Source organism: Apium graveolens, chromosome 11 (assembly GCF_009905375.1).
Source record: "Apium graveolens cultivar Ventura chromosome 11, ASM990537v1, whole genome shotgun sequence".
In the NCBI taxonomy this organism is placed as follows: domain Eukaryota; kingdom Viridiplantae; phylum Streptophyta; class Magnoliopsida; order Apiales; family Apiaceae; genus Apium; species Apium graveolens.
In genome coordinates this window covers 99,961,195-99,980,636 of record NC_133657.1, presented here as the reverse complement: position 1 = coordinate 99,980,636, position 19,442 = coordinate 99,961,195, and the positions used below count along the sequence as shown (strand labels likewise).

The 19,442-nt window shown below is 34.5% G+C and overlaps 1 long non-coding RNA gene across 3 annotated transcripts; it reads right to left on the bottom strand.

Moving 5' to 3' along the window:
• Nucleotides 1–12,123: 12,123 nt before the first annotated feature.
• Nucleotides 12,124–14,908, bottom strand: LOC141697850 (uncharacterized). Of its 3 annotated transcripts, XR_012564862.1 has the most exons (7): nucleotides 14,648–14,908; nucleotides 14,109–14,171; nucleotides 13,813–13,950; nucleotides 13,578–13,729; nucleotides 13,327–13,419; nucleotides 13,193–13,232; nucleotides 12,124–12,464 (listed from the first exon to the last, which is right to left on the bottom strand). It is a non-coding gene; the product is annotated as an uncharacterized LOC141697850 (long non-coding RNA). The 3 variants fall into 3 exon arrangements; XR_012564861.1 differs by lacking the exon at nucleotides 14,109–14,171; XR_012564863.1 differs by lacking the exon at nucleotides 14,109–14,171 and having other exon boundaries at nucleotides 13,813–13,941.
• Between the last annotated feature and the right edge of the window lie 4,534 nt (nucleotides 14,909–19,442).

Genomic DNA, 19,442 nt, shown 5'->3' with positions numbered 1-19,442 from the left:
TATTGTTAATCCTTCTCATAAAGCATGTGGTGTTCCTGATTGTATGTCTTGTGCTTTTAATCAGTTGTTTGCTTATTTTAATGGTAAGCATGTTTCTAATGATAAGACTACTCCTCGTCAGCATGTGAATAATAGAAAGCATGATAGGTCAAAGACTGCTAGTCCTCCTAAAGCTAGAAAGGAGACATTTGTGCCTAAGCCTAAACAGAAATTTGTCAAGGCTGTTCACAAGGTCAAATGTTCAGTCATTGAGAACGTTGAGAATATTGAAATTAAGAATGTTGTTTTGCCTAATAAAGGCCAATTTTACAAGTATGCCGGACCCAGCCAAGCTTGGGTTCCGAAGAAGGTCTAATCCATTTGTATTGCAGGGCATTAAACAGGTACAACCGGTAGTGTGGATTCTTGACAGCGGATCGTCAAGACATATGACCGGAGATAGAGCCCTGCTATCAAATGTGGTTGAGAAAGCTGGCCCAGTGGTTACCTTTGGAGATAACATCAAAGGTTTAACGGAGGGATATGGCTGTTTGCTAGATGGAAATGTTATCATTGAAAATGTATATGTTGTGCAAGGACTTGAACACAATCTGCTTAGCATTAGTCAGTTCTGTGACAACGGCTACAATGTTTTATTCGACAAGCTGAAGTGTCAGATTCTGCACAAGAAAAGTGAAAAACCCTCCTTAATGGGAATCCGGAAAGGAAATCTGTTCGTAGCTGACATGAACTCTGGAAGCAATCTTGAAGTCAATTGTTTCTATGCAAAGGCATCGTCAGATGAGAGTTGGCTATGGCACAAGAGACTTTCCCATCTCAATTTCAAAACAATGAATTCTCTTGTCAAAAGAGAATTGGTAAGAGGTCTGCCTCAGCTGGAATTCTCTCCAGAAGGACTATGTGAGGCTTGCCAGAAAGGAAAGTCAAAGAAAGCAAGTCACAAAGGCACTGACACATCTTCCATAACTGGTGTTCTGCAATTATTGCACATGGATTTATTTGGTCCAGTTAATATCCTTTCTATGTCAAAGAAGTGTTACTGTCTTGTGATAGTTGATGACTATTCCAAGTATACATGGGTTTTATTTCTTCACTCTAAGTATGAAACACCACAAGTTGTGATTGATCATATCAAGATGATTGAGTTAGATTCTAACGTCCCTGTTAGAGCAATAAGGTCAGATAATGGGACAGAATTCAAGAATGCACTTCTCAATGGATTCTGTACAGACAAAGGGATTACCAGACAATTTTCAGCTCCTAGAACCCCTCAGCAAAATGGAGTAGTAGAAAGGAAGAATCGTACATTGATTGAAGCTGCAAGAACGATGTTAAGTGAATCAGGTCTTCCAATGTACTTTTGGGCTGAAGCTGTCAATACTGCATGTTATACTCAGAATCGAACTCTAATCAACAAAGACTTCATTGAAACTCCTTATGAGATTTTGAATGAACAGAAACCTTCTATCAAATACTTTCATGTATTTGGTGCCAGATGCTTCGTGCTCAAGGATGGAGATGATCGTCGTGGTAAGTTCGAGGCAAAGGCATATGAGGGTATTTTTGTTGGATATGGAAGAAGATCATATAGAGTGTATATCATTGATCAACACAAAGTAACTGAAAGTGTCAATGTTACATTTGATGACACTAAACTCCCTAGTATCCAAACTGAAGATCCTTCTGAGAAACTGAAGTTTGATGATACGTCAGATTCAGAATCAGAACATGGTCAAGAACCTGAGGTTGTTGCTGGTGAAGAACCTGTTAATCCTGATGATACTCAAGGTAATAGTGATGGAAACTTTGGCAACAATGGAGATACCACTGCTACTGACGGAGAATCTTCAAGTCAACATGGCACCAACTTAGGGGGAGATGCTGAAGGATCATCTAGTAGGACACAACATCACAATGAATTTCAAGGCGAATCATCAAGATCAAATCTTCCAAGACAGACTGTCTGGAATAAAGCTCACCCTTTTGAGTTGATTATTGGTGATCCAGATGTTGGAGTCAGAACTAGACGTGCTACTCAAAATGAGTGTCTGTTCTCAGGATTTCTTTCTGAGATGGAACCTAAGAAAATTGAAGAAGCACTGACTGATCCAGATTGGGTGATTGCTATGCAAGATGAACTCAATCAGTTTGAAAGTCAACAAGTCTGGAAACTGGTACCTAGGCCTGTACACAAGAAAGCTGTTGGTACTAGGTGGGTATTCAGGAATAAACTAGATGAAGATGGTGTGGTTACAAGAAACAAGGCAAGACTGGTAGCTAAAGGGTATTCTCAAGCTGAAGGCATTGATTATGATGAAACCTATGCTCCAGTGGCTAGACTTGAGGCCATCAGGATATTTCTGGCATTCGCAGCATTTTCAAACTTTAAAGTTTATCAAATGGATGTCAAGAGCGCCTTTCTGAATGGAAAGCTGGATAAAGAGGTATATGTAGAGCAACCTCCTGGTTTTGAAGATCCAGATCATTTGGATTTTGTCTTCTTTCTTTTCAAGGCTATCTATGGGCTAAAACAGTCTCCAAGAAAATGGTATGACACTCTCTCTGAATTTCTTATTGAAAATAGCTTTATTAGAGGTGTCATAGACAAAACTCTCTTTTCTAAAATACATAAGAAGGATACTATATTAGTCCAAGTCTATGTGGATGATATAATATTTGGGTCTACTAATGATAATCTCTGTAAGAGATTTGCTAAGTTAATGCACAGCAAGTTTGAAATGAGCATGATGGGAGAGCTGAAGTTCTTTCTTGGATTACAAGTAAATCAAAGGTTAGATGGAACATTTATTTGTCAATCCAAGTATCTCAAGGAACTCCTCAAAAAGTACAATCTAGAGGATTCTGCATCAGCAAGGACTCCATCAACTACAGCTGTCAAGCTTGGACCATGTGAAAACTCCATTAAGGTAGATGTCACAAGCTACAGAGGTATGATTGGCTCGTTACTCTATCTTACTGCAAGTAGACCAGATATTATGTATGCTACATGTTTATGTGCAAGGTTCCAAGCGGATCCTAGAGATATTCATCTCGTTGCTGTTAAACGAATCTTAAGATATCTTAAGGGAACACCAAATCTAGGTATTTGGTACCCTAAAGAATCTGGTTTTAACCTTGTCGGATATACAGATTCAGATTATGCAGGAAGTGTTGTTGATAGGAAAAGCACCTCAGGAAGTTGTCAATTCCTAGGAAGCAGGGTAGTCTCATGGTACAGCAAGAAACAACAAACAGTTTCCAACTCAACGGCCGAGGCTGAATATATTGCTGCTGGAAGCTGCTGTGCTCAGATCTTGTGGATTAGGAACCAACTACGAGACTATGGCTCTGTATTGAATAAGATTCCTATTTTATGTGACAATATAAGTGCAATAGCCATCACCAACAACCCTGTGCAGCACTCGAGGACAAAGCACATTGACATCAGGTATCATTTCATTAGAGAGCACGTCGTGAATTGTACTGTTGAACTATTTTTTGTTCCAACAGAAGAACAAATAGCAGATATTTTCACTAAACTACTTGACGAATCCACATTTACCAGATTAGTTGGTAAATTGGGCATGTTGAATAGTTTTAGTGATTAATTTAGTTAATATCTGGGATCTGTTCTTGAATGAATTTACAAATGAATTTTTCATAAATGAAAAATTCATTTGCAAATTTATTTTATCATTTTATCATATTTCTTGCTTATTTCTATGTAATATATATTATCTTATCTATTTTCATTTTCCCTACTTGTTAATTTAAAATATCTCAGAATATTTTATTTCCTCTAAAAATATTTTACTATGAATTTTATTTGCTAAAATTCAATAGAAATCTATTTTTGGAATAAAAATAATAAATTTTGATATATTGTCTTTGATTCTGTAAATATTATAAGTCTGTATTTCAGTTTTACTATTTTGTAAATATTTTCTGATATTTTTACTAAGTTATATAAGTCTTTATAAATTTATATATGTATGTGTTTCTGTGTTTAAAGCTGATATGACAATCGGCAAGACAATTGAAATTGTCTTGCTGAAATTCATTTCAGTTTAAATTGTGTTTATTATATTATTCAGTTCAGTTTTATACTGGCAAGACAATCGGTATGACTATCAATTGTCTTGCCAGTTATAAACCATATATATAATTATTTTCCGTTTATTATTATACTGGTATGACAATCGGTATGACTATCAGATTGTCATACCAGTTATAATTTTAGTATTTATTCTATTGTTTCTTTTCCTTCTTTTGCCTGGTATGACAATCGGTATGACAATCCCGGATTGTCATACCAGCTGTAATATAAAGGCGTGTGTTTGTTGTTTTTTTAACCATTTTCAGCAGTTCAGTTCTTTTCAAAAAATTCGAACAGTTTTTTTTCTCTTCAGTTTCTCTCTTCTCTCTCTTCGAATTGCTTCCTTCCTTGCTCGAGTTTTTACTCAGCACACAAATTTATCACTTTGTGATATATACATACAAGTATATATATACAGAGGTGCTGTTGGATTTTTATTAAAAAAAACACAAAAACAAATAAAAATCAGTTTGCCCCTTCAAATTCAATTTGTGTTTGTTATTTTTGAACTTTTTTATTTTTAATTTTAATTTCTGATTTGTGTCTTTTGGCTTTTCAAAACTGCGTTTGTGAGTTAAGAATTTTAACGAGATACATTTCTGTCTAAATTTTTCGATTATAATTAATTTAATTCGAATTATTAAATTAATTTAATTAATTCGAATTTTCTTAATATTATTCTTAAAATTCTGAAAAGCGTGTGTCTTATTATTATTTTAAATGGCTCTCAATTTCCAAATTGTCGCGCATAATCAGGTTGGTTATTTTAATCCGGAAAAATGTGATGTTGAAAAATTTAAGCCATGGATTAGATTTTTAAATGACCATTCGATTGTTAGCTCTGCTATTAAATCAAATGTGATTTTAAACGTCGATCTACTTAGACTGATTTGCACAACCTCTACTGTGGCCGATGATTCAAAATCTTTTTCATTCACCGTCGCAAACACACAGTATGTAGTTGATGAAACAGTCGTCAATCGTGCGTTAAATTTTCCACTAGACAATTTCTGTAATTTACCCTCTGAAAATGATATCACAAATTTTTTCAATGCTATTCACTATCAGGGGGTGATCAATTTAACCAAACTTTCTAAATCAAATTTGGTGTCTGAATGGGATATTTTCTTCGATACACTTTCCAAAGTGTTTGCCAACTGCACAAAATCCAATTTTCATAACATCACTTCCACTCTGCAGTATATTGGTCTTGCGGTTGTTTTCAATCAAAGGATCAATTTTGGCAAACTACTTTTTCCCATTCTCTTGAGACGTCTAACTTCTGCTTTACGTGATCATTCTACAAATCGTAGGGTATCATGTTACTATGCTCGTTTTCTCATGCTTATAGCAGATCATCTTCTCTCACCTGAACACAAAGCCCTTTTTGCTAACTCTGCAGTAACCAAACCCCCTCCAGTTAGCAAAAAGATTTACACTCGCCAAGACACAACCTTCAAATTCATGCAAATTCCAGTACTTGTATCTGCTTTCATGGCCACTTATATTCCTTTACCTATTTTCAATCTTCCCGGCCATGAACAGCAACCTCAACCTCCAGTGGTTCAAGCCACCCAGGCTCTTCCATTACAGGTAGTAATTCCTCACTCTCACTCTCTTCCTACTTCTGTTGAAAGACCCCCAGTGGTTGATAGGGCTGACCATGAAGTTGTAGAACCACAACTTCAATCCCAGGTCATAGAGCCAAACACAGAGTCTCATTCTATCTCAACCTCTCCCCCACTGTCTAAAATGTTACCCAGGAGATTACTAGAAAGTAGTACATTGTTAAATATGAGTGAACCCTCAGCTCTGCCTCCTCCTAAGAAAAGAAGAACATATTCTGAGGCATCTGAAAGCCCATCCTTGTCCTCCCAACAGGACATGGACTTTGAAATGGCCAATGAACAGTTACTAGAGGCATTCTCTCAACAGGATGCATCTATTGAAATTCGCCATAGGGCCATGGCATCTTGTACTGAGTCAAGCACAATTCCATTACTCACAATGGAACCATACACTTCCCCAGATCATACTCAGGACACACAGCGAGGAGTGCACGTAGAGTCGGTTACAGTGCCTGCCATAGTTACGGCAGAAGAGCAGTCACATGCTTCAGAGGGAAAATCTGACTCTCCGCCATCTTTAATAGAGTCATTTTCTCCCCTCCCAGATCCAACACCTCTGGTCCCTTATGGGATTCTCCACTCGCAGATTTATCTGGAGAAAGTGGAGGGCAACTCGGTCAATCTATCCCTGAAGCAATTCAGACATCTATTCCAAAAGATTTGATAGTATTGACTGAGGATCGGGACTCGCGAATTCCCATTGCACCACCACTGACCTCTCTTGAAGAGGCTAGGGTGATTTTTAATGCAGGTACAGAAGAACAGCAACAGGAAGACTCCTCACGAGCAATTATATTGAGAGAAACACATGCACGTGAGGTGAGTGAGCCAAACACGAGTGAAATTCAGGTGAGAGCACACACAGACACTGATACTGTAAACCTGTTAGCTCAGATTGCTGCCCTAAAAGAAGAACTTGCTAAAAGCCAAGCTGAAGCTCAAGCATTCAAAGCACAAGTGGTTGAACGGTCTTCTTCTTCCACCTCTGTCAACAATCAGCTTGCAATAATAAGGAATGACATCTCAGATCTAAAGACCACTGTAATACCAAAGCTCAATTCTATTCAGGACACTCCAACTTTATCAGCTGATGACATATCCAACTTCTGCTCTCTACACACAAGAATGACTTCTCTTGAAGACCTCGTTGAGATGAATCATTCACTGGACTCCTCAAGATTTCTAAAGATAGAGACGGGCATGGAACATCTCAATGAAGGGATGAAGCACCTATATTTCATGATCAAGAATTCTCATTGCCCTAATGAAGAACAAAGAACTTATTTTGAAGGACCGTCTAGTGGAGGATCAGGCTCTGGAGGTGATGGAGGTTCCAAAGGAAAGTCAGTAGAGGATCCATCAACTAAGGGGGAGAAGAAAGGAAGTAGTGCCAAAGGGAAAGAAAAAGATACCTCTGCTGGAAACAAAGGAAAGGCTGATGATGTCTACTACAGTGGAGAACAGGATGACTTTGATATTTTTGACATTCCCACTGAACCAGTTCAGGAAGATAAAGATGGGTTATTTGAAGCTGAAGAGGAAAGTGATTTTGGAGAATGGGAAGAAGAAGCTCAAGTGGATCCTATGTTTGAGAAAGAATTTCAGAAGGAGTAGTCAGAGATGAAAAGAAAAGAAGCTGAACTCAAGAAGGTCTCTCAGATCATTGACATGAGAAAAGACATTCAAAGAACAGAAACTCTTCAAAAGCAACGTCTTCATGACATTAAGGCTCAAGAAAGGAGAAGAGATGTCAGACTAAAGATTGGTGAAAAATGGGATGAAGCTAGGAGAGTAATTGATATGCCTCAGCTGAGCACTAACAATGATAGGCAGTTCTTACATCTTCTTGACAAGCTGGAAATCTCAAATCCTAACAATGACATGTACATGAATGCTATCAAGACTGAAGTCTCAAGGATCACAGCTGCTTTTGATAGATCCCTAAATGAGATGAGCATTTTTGTATATTGTCAGAGTGAAGGATCATTCAAGGTGTCACTTCATCTATTTGAGAATCGTTCTTTGTCAGAGATTTGGGTTCTTTTAAACAAAGTCAAAAGAAGCTCAGAATTGAATGAAGTTCTTCGAGAAAGGCTTAAAGAGTTTATCAGCAGGGCTAGTCCTCAAGTGGTCAACAATCCTCATCAAGTGAGATTCTTTAAGTCTGATTGTCTTCAAATCTGTCAGCTAGATGTACAATCTCTTAAAGACTACTCAGCTAAGCATCTGGTCTGGATGGAACATCATTTGAGAACTGCTGGATATTCATCCATGTTGAAGACTCAAGCTGCTGAGTTGATTCAAGCTTATTGTGAAAAGAATGTTAAAAGATACAATCAACTCAAGAATAAACTGAAGTCAGTTGGAGCTCAACCAGTCAGACCAGCAAGCTTCACTTCAGAAAAGGATCGTGTCTTTGACAAGGAATTGCTTCAAGATTTAGAAGAAGGTGAAGTCAGAAGAGAAGACAACTGAAGTCAATTAGCTCAAAACTCAATGTAATATGATTAGAGCTTTATGAATCAAGATAGTCTAATGTAGTTATATGTTCAGGCTAGAGGAACATCTATCTTGTATTCACTTGTAAATTTCATTTGGAATCTGGAAAATGTTAAATATAATCCAGAACTTTTCTGCTATTTACTTTACATTACTGTTTATATCTTTTTCTTATTTGTTAGTTGAGTTATCCTCTAGGTATTTGTTGTTATTGTCTAACAAGCAAATAGGGGGAGATTGAAAGGCATATGTCATAGCCTACTCGTTTATTCAAGTATTTAACTCAACTCAAATAAGAATGTAATAAGTAAATAGTGGATCAATCATCAGAGAGATCTCACAATGTAACATCTGTCAAAGAATAAAGAAACATTGTTCATCTGCAGACTTGAAGATTCACTGGAAGAAGTTCAAGAATTTGATCATGCCTCAGTGATATAAACCAAGATCGTGGATTTAATCAAGTGACAGAGATCTCGTCAAGGTATCATTTATTACAAGGATTCAATCAGAATATCAAAGTCAAGACATGAAGAAACGTCACGGAAGTTAGTCACTCATGAACCAGACAGTACATCGAGTGTCAGCATTGAAGTGGCGGAATTGATTCATAAGTCTCAGTGACTTTCAGAAGATTGTCAGAAGAATGGATGCTGCTCAGCGTTAATATTAATTCTCTATTAATTAATTAAGTCATATAATTTAATTAAGAAAATAAATTATATCTGCAAAGATTAATTTATTGATTAATTGAATTAAATTGATTAATTAATTTAGAATTAATATTAAGGATTTACAAGATTTTAATTGGTTTAAAATCTGCTTAAATTCAGCAAGACAATTCATTTGAACTAGTATGACAATCGGTATGACAATTGATAGTCATACCGAAAGTCATGCCAATACATTTAATTGTCTTATTAGAATTTCTGTTTAGATTAAAATCTGTTATTAATTCAGCAAGACAATTTATTTGAACTAATATGACAATCGGTATGACAATCAATAGTCATACCGAATGTCTTGCTAGCTCATTTTAATAGTCTTGCTAGTTGTAAATTTTGTCACACCGAAAGTCTTGCTGGCCAAAAGGATTGTCATACCAGATCAATTTACATTCGGCTATTGGCTAAAAAGAAGCAGAAGTCTGTTACATTCAAAAAAAGACAATAGCAATCAAACAGAACACAAACTCAAGGATAAAAGAAAAAGGAGCAGAAAAATATTTCATCTCATCTGCAACTTCAAGATCAATTTCTAGATTGTAAAGTTAAATCCAATCAACTAGAAATACTTATCTTGTTCTTGTGTATCAATCTAGCGGATTAAAATCCCTAGAACTTAATCTCAAATCGCATTTAGCATTTGATCTTTTAATTACAAAAATAGAAAAAGTTCATGTCGAATTTATTCTAGATTTGTAATAATTGATTTGAGATTAATCCCTTGTAACCGATACCGTAGTTGTAACACCTTTCAAGTTTAATAAAAGTTTTATTTAACTTGAATTTTGTTTCACAATTTTATTCCGCATTTTATTCGATTAAACGGTATTGTTTGCATTCAACCCCCCCTTCTACAAACAAATTGGGACCTAACAGATCTCTGTGAAACCAACTATAATTACTGAACCTAAGGATCTGAAAATGCAAGAAGAACCACAGCAGAAAAGAAGATTTAGATACAAACTCCATTCCAAGAGGAAAGTGAACTTTAATGATGAGGAATTGGAAGATCAATTTCCCAAAAAGCCTACAACTACAACTCAGACATCAAAACCCTCAGTGGTATTTGAAGAATTCAAAGTGGTTGATCCAACAAGGAATATTCATGGTGAACCAATTATTCCTAAGGATGAGCCAATAGACTGGGATAGTTTACCAATTCATGAGCTAAATTTACATATCTTCAAGATAAAGAATACAAAGACTAGAGCTAGCAAGAAAGTGAAGCTTGTATCTTTAGATCCAAATCTCTAACCAAATCCCAACCCACAGTCAACAAGAGAGATCTAGTCAACAAGAGAGATCTCATGTACATTTGTGATATCAAGGAATTTTCAGACTTGAATCTCTACTTGGATGAACTGGAAGAAGTAAGAGGAATTGATGCTTACAGACATCTTCCTGAAAGACTGGTATTTAGATACAAGGGATGGAAAGAGATAATATGGCCTCTTCACAGGATTCTCCAAGAAACCCAATCTGTTCTGATTAAAGTCTACTCATCCTTCAAAAAGAATTTTGGATACAATGTGACTGCAAGAAGAATAGTTCTAAAGAGGATTGAGGAACTAAGGAGTATTAGAGCCAAAGATGCACTTCCAAAAACTCTATATATTCCCTTTAAAAGAAAAAAAGTGCATCTAAGGCCCAATTGGCTGATGGAATTCATGGATGACAAAGGTGTTAGAAGATTCTTCACATTGGAGGACCAATTGAGTATCTCTAGCAATGAGACTCTTCTGGAAATGCAGGAAATGCTAAATCTCTCAGAAGCTGATGAACTCGAATTCCACAGACAACTTTAGAATCAAACTGAAGAAAACAACAGAAGGCTTGGGAAGAAATCCTGACAATCAAGTAAATAGATCTATCTGCTCAGACTAGAGGAGCTTCTTAATAACAATTGTGAGCAATTTCTTTGTGTACTTTGCATTGTTCAACTTTCAGCAACTTGTAGCACTTAACAGTTTTATCTACTATTTTTCAATTTGTATCTTTAGGATGTTTTGTTATCATCAAGTCTCTCTTAATTTATGGCTACAATTCCAGTAGACATAAATTGGGGGAGATTGTTAGGAATATGTTATGTACTTGATGATAAGCTAAATAAAACACCCTAGTAGATTTAACTTAGTGAATTTTGTAGCACCCGACGGATGATCAATTATAGTCCCGACGGATGATTCAATATAGTCCCGACGGATGAATAATTGATAACCATCGGGTGAGTAGCTTATGTAATAATAAGTCATGTAGCACATTTCTTCAAACAACTTTGTATAAGATTCTGTAGTAGCATATGGATCATGTAGACTACTAGTAGATGTGCAGAATAGGTTGATTAAATATAAATATAAGATGTCTTGTAATTTTGTATAAATGAAATGGAGTCAAGTGATAAATAGCTACCCGACGGATGATCAACAAGGCTACCCGACGGATAACAAGCATGTACCCGATGGATGATCAATTCAAATATCTATTGAAAGTGACAACACAGTCACATGCGTCGAGTGTTTGCAAAAGGAATGTGGCAGCCTGTTTAGCAGGATTTTGACAACAAAGAAGCATTACCATTTCCATGCTATTATGAAGATATTTAAAGATGCTGGAATAGAGTAGTGAAGCATCATGGGATTAGACTTGATAGGTTTTGTTTTATTATCTTGTCTTATTACCATGTAAACTTGGTGATATATAAACCAAGTGTAGCTAGTACAATAAACCAACTAAGCAAACACATTCTTTTGCAGAGAAACATTTGAAAGATATATTCTGTAGAATTTCTCTGTAGTTTGTTTGTTCACTTGTAAAGCAGCTGTGAGCTATTCAAGCTTCACAGGGTTCTCTTGATATATATATATATATATGGTGGATACATTCAAATCCACCCATAAGTTTTAAAGACCTGAGTTTTTATTACTTTATGTTTGATTAACTTAACTCTGTATTCCCCACTTTGCAAATCAAACAGTTAGATATAAATTGAGTTAGAACCATTTTTCATAAATCTCAAAAAGAAGCCAGAATTACATTCAACCCCCCTTCTGTAATTCTTGTTGTATTGTTAGGGAATAACAATAACATCAACATAACATCAGAGAGCTTGAGACATTATATATGTATTCATATCAAAATCAGAAATAAGGAACTGCATATTGACTAGACGCATTCATTTCCAGAAAGTGAAAATAGAGATATAGCATATAAAAGCAGTTCGGTCTTTAGTTAGAAGTCTTCATACCAGACTTGGCGTACTAAATTTAAAGACCTATAAACAACATAAAACATGTTGGAGCTTTGTTCCCACCAACATGACAAGCTGTAAGATGTAAAATACGCGTAGAAAGAAAACTTATAGTCTTCTTCTCCTATTCTTGTCGTACTTATGTTTTTTTTGTGTTTTTACTCTCGAGTTGTTGTTGAGCTTCTTTCTTTGCAACCTCTCAGCTGAGGCTAATTAATCTTTGATCATCTTCAACTTTTCTTGTGCTTGCTCCAGTTGAGTTTCCAAACCTGCAATACGGGTACCCAATTTCTTTTGATTTACGGGAACATGATCAGACTGAGAAAATGTCATTTAATTTGGAAAGATTGAAATACTACCAACATTGATTTTTATTCTTTGTAGATCAGGGCTAAAAAATTGCAGTTCTCTGAACCTTGTATAGACAAGCACATAAATTTACATATCATAATTTCAGACTACGTGCTAAGCACCACTAGTGACTTCTTTTAATTATTTATACATATACATCAAACAGGAACACAAACAAAAGGGTTTGACCTTTGACCCGACCATTTTTTTAATTATATTCATTATATCTGTGTTTAATAAAAAAATGAACTTCATAAGGTTACAGAGTGAAGCAATGCTTCTCATAATCTTAGGGTTAAGGCCACTAAAAAGTTAAACTCAAAATTGTGACTTGCAAGTGAGATAAAACACAGCAGCAACTAGTGTAAAAAACCTAAAAAAATCGACCTTTCAAACCTATTATGTCGAAAACTAGCTAGTCCTAACACGTCATGATCCCACACATTATAAGGCATTTACAATTTCTAAGGTTCCCCATTATAATACAGAAATACTGTAAAACAAACATCATGAAAGGGAATTATAACAAAAGGTTAAGTAACTTTTATTTGAGGGAAATTAAGATGAAAGATGAATCAATGCAACACAATAGCCAAACAAATTGAAAAGGGACGGTAAATTTCCAAAAGAAGTACTTGAAATATACCTGCACTACGAGTATCATTACTAGAAGAAGTAAACAGCACCTATAAAAATGTAAAAAACTAACAAAATCACTAAGTATCAAATCCAAATAATTCAAAAAACAATTCTTTTTCCATAAAGTTCAAAACTTTATACCCTGCTGGACTCTCCAAAGCTAAGCACAAAGCAACTCACCAAAAGGGAAAGAAACTGAGCATAAAGGAGCTGCCTTTTCATATCAAACAAACCCTAAACACCAAAATACACAAAATTTGTATCAAATTACACAAAAAATCATCAAATATTAAAATTTAACAAGATACTAATGAACTTACCCAACAAAAATGTAAAGGTCAAGAGGTAAATTTAGCAAGTGCGACATGTATATTTTTTAAATGCAAGCTTACCTAGAAAGTGAAACTGTTCTTATGGGATATTAAAGGTGCAAACACATTGGTAGATCCAAATGGAGAGATCAAGCTTGCAGACTTCGGCATGACAAAACATTTATGCTTATCTAATTCCACGTGACCAAAAGATTCCCTTCTGTCACACTTAACTGCCAATGAAAAAGAATTCCATAAGTTGAGTAGACACTCAAAAATATATGCACATACATTAAATGCAAATAATAACAAACACCTTAGAGTGTGAATAAAGGGTAAAAGCCAATTCAGGTCCTTAATAGTTTTTGGTTCTTCACTTAATTTTTCCCTCTTTCTCCAGCTCTATAAAGGGCTCGAACATCCTCCACTACCAACATTTGGTCAACTTCAAGACCTTTAAGCAACATCAATACACCGAGAAAAAAGTAAACAATTACAAACAAAAGCCTAAAGTGAAACATGTTTCCAGTGATTTTTACTTAATGCGAAATGAATAAGAAATTAATAACTTTTAAAAAGCTCTGCAAAATATCAAAATAGTAAATTACTAACCACTCTAGATATCTCATCAGCCCTCATATTTCTTATTTCATCAGCAACATTAAAAATATGAATCTGACATAAGAGGGAGCCCCAAAGCATTACTAATTTGTCACAAACAGAGGAAGCAGTCTGTATCTTTCTTTACAGAAGCTCGACACTATTTGATGGATAACAGTATTTTTTTAAAAAAATACATTTATATGCACAATAATATTTTCATACATAATATGAAATTCACAGCATACCGTATTCATTTGTACACACACTGAAATTCACAAAAATAGGGAACATCAAATGTAACATACAAGTAAAGAAAAAATAAACATATACATTTGACACAATATACACGGGCATATACATCAAAATTGACACCCACATAATAATATTAAACAATTACTTAAGTAATTTAAAAATTAACATGCTCATTTTAAATAATTACTCAGCTAAATAAAAAAAATAGGGCTTCTAACTAACAAAAATTAAATAATTAATAAAATTAGGGTTTCAAATTGAAACCCCCAATATAAAAATTAAGGTTTAAAGCTTACCCAAACGAAGTTTTGACCTCTTTAAGATTTAAATTCTGACTTGAGCTCTAAATAAACTCTGTTTTGACCTTCGATGACGAAACAGAGCAGAGTTGGAGGAGTGAGCAGAGTTAGGGGTGAGAGCTATTAGATCAAGAGAGCAGAGAGTCGAATTGAGCATATAGAGCAGAGAAATTTGAGTTCTTTGGTCTCGATAGAGTTTACCACAGTTCAGTTGAGAGAGTGGAGAGAGTTTTTGATTTTTTTGTTGTTTTATGCCTTTTGATATGTAAGTGTTTTGATAGTAGTATTATTTTAATTTTAATTTTTATATATGTATGTTTTGAGGGTAAAGTTGAAAAGAGGGGAAGATCAAGTACTTAAAAATTTTAAGGAAAAAAATGGGGGGAGTTTTGAGAGGTAGTGAATTATTTGGTTAAGGGGGGAAATGGGGGAGGCACGCTGTATCATTTTTTTAAAACAGACTTATAACATCGGTTGGTATAATGAGACTGATGTCTATATTATAAAAAGACATCGGTTGGACAAAACTGATGTAAAAAAATCTTTTTATATCGGCGCTAGGAGCAACCGATGTCTAAGAGGCGATGTCTATTCTACTTTTTCTAGTAGTGCATCCACCATGATCAATTAATACTTAAGAACATCTTAAAATACATAATCTGATCTTAACATATCATACCCATCATGATCTAATCATAAAAATGAAATAAGGCAAAAATCAGAATCAAATTCTGAATACATTAAATCGTTGTTTACATGCAATAAACGACGTCAAACGCCTTACATAAGGGTCGATGTTAGCTTTAGCTATCTTTTTTGTTCATACGCCTGACTCCTGATCGAGTAGGGAATTCATTTGCGAAAATCGAACACCGGACCCAGATTTCAGAGAATCTGCAACATCTGATTCAGAATTCGTATCTAATCCGATTCTAATAATAAGAACAAACATAAATTATATATATATATCAGTATATATATAGATAATATAATCATTAGATGATTATACAACTCACATGAATATCGTATATTCAAACCATACATATAGAAATATAATGTATCAACATCAAAACATGGCAAATCATGTACATGCTTGTATATCAAAAACGGTTAAACACGTAAACGAATTAAACACTTTTGCAAGTAGCTCTGATGTCATTGAAGGGTTTCGAGCACATAAACGCAATGGAAATGATGAAAAATTAAATTAAAATCAGAATAAAATTGAAACTCTACGCAGGATCCATGCAAAAATAGATATTTAATTTGTAGTAAGAATCTTTACCTTAAAGAAGATTTAAAAGTTCATTAATGGAGGATTAATGGAGTTCCAAACCTTGTTGAATCACCACGTATCCCGCTCTCGCGATCTACGCTCTACGCTCTACGGTATCCACACGAACGCTTTTCTTGAAGGATTGATGTGTACTAGCACCCGAAAACTCCAACTCTACCTCTCTTCCTCTTTCTCCTTGAACAACTAGGGTTTTGTAAACCATGTAACCTTATATATAAATCATCCCTCAAAGAGTTTATATAGAGAGAATAATGGGTTTTCTAATTATAATCTAATTATAATTAATACTAATCTGAAATCCCAATTTATTATTTAATTAACTCACACTTAATTAATTAATAACTTATTTCGGAATTAGTTTAAATAATTTCTCTATTTTATTTATTTGATTAATTAAGTCATACTTAATTAATATCATAAATAAAACAAATTACTTATTTAATTTAAATTCATAATTAAGATTATTTCTTCTTCCAGCATTCTTTGTGTGTGACCCCGTAGGTTATTATTATGTTGACAATAATTTTAATATCTCATATTAAAATTATAAACAATGAGCGACATCTAGTAATACATCTTTGCTACCCAAGTAATAATAATTAAATCGGTGATTCGTTTAAACCTTTTGTGATAATGTACAATGTAATATAATCCCGTTAACCAAATATTATAGATTAAACCAGAGGCATGTAATGTGTCATCATCATCATAGTTTAATCCAAGTTTATTTGATCAATGAGTAGACTATCATATCAAATCAACATTTAAGCGTCGCCACGCATTTCATTGTCTAGGTCACACAAGATGCCAATAATATCACTCCTAAAATAGGAGGGTTAATAACTATCTAGATTGTTCATATTTCTCATATGATTCATAATATACCCGAAATACACTTTTATCATTACCCGGTCAAAGGTAATTTTTAATGTAATCAAAGTACATTAATTCTCGTATAAAAATATACTGATTTCAAGTCTAAGGACCATTACATCATTATCACAATGAGAATTACTTATGACACAACAGACATGTAGAATCTCATATTGGGTCTCACCAAGCACCATGTACATTTACATCTGCCTGTGTTTTTGACTTTAGTATCACTATACCTATGATTATCAGTCAACAAACACACCAGTCTTAATGCATTATTATTGTCCCTTAATAATAATACTCGGCTAGGCATCTTTAGGAATATTGATACTATTCTTATAATCTCATTTTTAAGTCACGTACTTAGAGATATAGAATTCATATCATATTCCAAGGAAATCTATTAATCTAACATTTATATCGCAGTAAGTTAAGATATAATAAATTATAAAGGGAATAATTATTAGGAATATGTTGTGTACTTGATGATAACTTGAACAAAACACTTAGTATATTATATTTAAGTGAAATTGTAGCTTTCAATGGATGATCATTTCAACATCCGTTAAGAGAGTAGCTTATGCAATAATAAGTTCAGAAGCACATTCCTGCATATTATAATGCCTTAGTGAACTAGATGTTGCAGAATATTGAAGTCATGTTGACTACTAGCTTGATATGCAAGATAGGTTGGTTAATTGTAAATATTAGATGCCTTGTAATCTTGTATAAATGAAATGGAGTTAACTGCCATGAAGACATTCTCAATGGATGTTTCACTAAGCTTCAACGGATGATCAACTTAAGCTTCAACGGATGATCAACCAGAGTTTCAACGGATGATCAACCAGAGTTTCAACGGATGATCAATCAAAGTTTCAACGGATGATCAATCTGAGTTTCAATGGATGTTCAAATTCAAAAGTGCAGTTGATAGTGACTTGACAGTCACATGTGTTGATTGTATGCAATTAGAATGTGGCATCCTATTTGCAGGGTTTAGAGAACAAAAAAGCATTTCCATTTCCATGCTAAACTGAAGATATTCCAAGATGCTGGAAAGAGAAGTGAAGAAGCATGAAATAAGACTAGAAATGTTTTGTCTTATTTACTTGTCTTTTTACCATATATCTTGGTAACATATAAGCCAAGTGTAGCAAGTTGAATAGTATAAGAAGTTAATAAGAAATTACCAGAGAAATAGATAAAGCTACATCTGTAAAGAATTTCTCTGTTCTTGTTGTTCAACTAGTAAGCAGCTGTGTATAATTTTGTAACACAGAGTTCTCTACTTAATATATATATCTGGTAGAAAGTTCAATCTACCAGAAAGTTTTTAAATACTTGTATTTGATTACTTTGTGTTTTTTATTTCAATACAACTTTCATTCCGTACCATTGCTAAATTAAACACAGTTATATATTTAAAGAAGAACTGTTCTTAAAATTAAAAAAGAAGCCAGAATTACATTCAACACCCCCCCCCCTTCTCTAATTCTTTTTTAGATTATTTGGGAATGACAATTAGTATCAGAGCAAGCTCTTGAAGAACTAAGAGTTAAAAGATCACAACAACTAACAAGATGAGCATAAAAGATGTCGGTGTAAAGATTCCATTTCTGGACAAAGACAATTATCACCACTGGAAGGTGAAGATGCACCTGCATCTCCTATCTCAAGATGAAAAATATGTGGACTGCATTGAAAAAGGTCCACATGTCCCTATGAGAGCTGCTACATGAAATGAACCATCCATCCCAAAGCCTAGAGTAGAATGGTCTGATCCAGATATTGAACAAGTTCATAAGGATAAGAAGGCCATGAACATTTTGTTTAATGGTATTGATGGTGACATGTTTGATAACATCATTAACTTCCAAGGAGGTATGTGACACAATACAAGTTATTTATGATGGAACTGAGCAGGTAAGGGAAAATAAAATGCAACTCCTGATTCAACAATATGAGCATTTCCATAGTGAAGAAAGTGAGTCACTCACTGACATTTTCAATAGATTTCAAAAACTACTGAATGCTCTAAAGTTTCATGTAAGGGTCTATCAAACAAAGGACTCAAACCTCAAATTCCTTAGATCTCTGCCGAAGGAATGGAAGCCTATGACAGTCTTATTGAGAAATTTTCAAGATTATAAGGAGTTCGCCTTGGATAGACTGTATGGGATTCTAAAGACATATGAGCTTGAAATAGAGCAAGATGAGAAGCTGAAGAAAGGAAGAAAGAAAGGCGGTTCCATTACATTAGTTGCTGAGAAAGAAAGGAGAAGGAGATAAAGGTTGAAGCTGTTGAATCTGCACCAAACCATAGTTTGTGAAGGCAAAGGAAAATGGCTAGTAGCTGAACATAAAGACAATCTTAGTCAAGATGACTTGGATGACATAGATGAGCATCTTACTTTTCTATCCAGGAGATTTTCCAAGCTTAAATTCAAGAAGAATTTTGGAGCATCCAAGTCAAACAGACACATGATTGATAAGTATAAATTCAAATGTTTCAAGTGTGTCTTGGTAGGTCATTTTTCTAGTGAATACGGAAAGTCTGATTCTGGTAAAAAGAAGTTTGAGCCTGTTGATTATAAACTGAAATATTTTGAGTTGCTC